This window comes from Petaurus breviceps, unplaced genomic scaffold (genome assembly GCF_028583685.1).
Source record: "Petaurus breviceps papuanus isolate PSGF00001 unplaced genomic scaffold, PetGlider_PUasm1.0 129, whole genome shotgun sequence".
Classification (NCBI taxonomy): Eukaryota; Metazoa; Chordata; class Mammalia; order Diprotodontia; family Petauridae; genus Petaurus; species Petaurus breviceps.
The window spans coordinates 8,264,617-8,265,323 of record NW_027185665.1 but is presented as its reverse complement, the minus strand read 5'-3'; positions in this window follow the sequence as shown (position 1 = coordinate 8,265,323).

Sequence of the window (707 nt, the reverse complement as noted above, 5' to 3'; positions counted from 1 at the left end):
AGCAGGTAGGACTGGCATCTTGCTGTCAAAATGGGCTTAGTAGTTCAAAAGGGGTATTTTTTTTTTTTTTTTTTTTGGTTTTTTGGAGGGGGGAGGGCAGGGCAATTGGGGTTAAGTGACTTGCCCAAGGTCACATGGCTAGCAAGTGTTAAGTGTCTGAGACCAGATTTGAACTCAGGTCCTCCTGACTCCAGGGCCTGCGCTCTATTCACTGGGCCACCTAGCTGCCCCCAAAGCACACATTCTAATTGGGGAAGACAACATACAAAAGAAATTTAGCTGCAAGATATATGGGGGGGGAAAGTGTTCAAGGTAAAGTAGCAGGGCAGATGACAAGGCCCACAGTGCCTTAAGTTAGTTCACCTTCTTGCTCCCCAGGATTCTAAAATATTATTAAAAACATTTTCCAATACTTCATTTTCCTCTTCAAATTAGATATGTAAGCAATGAGATGAAGCAACTACTGCATTCAGTACCACTGCCACCCCCAGCTTGGAATCATAATTTTTGCATTAGCCTGTAGCATGTCAATTCTTTGCCTTCCCCCTCTCCATACCTCACCTCACTAGCCTTCTTATTTCTCCAAAGTAGGCTGCCAATCTAATAATACTTCTGTTCTCCACAGGGGAGTCTGCCTGCAAAATGGCAGACATGCCCAAATATCTGTCAGTGTTTAGTACAGATAATGCAAACCCAGCATTTTACCC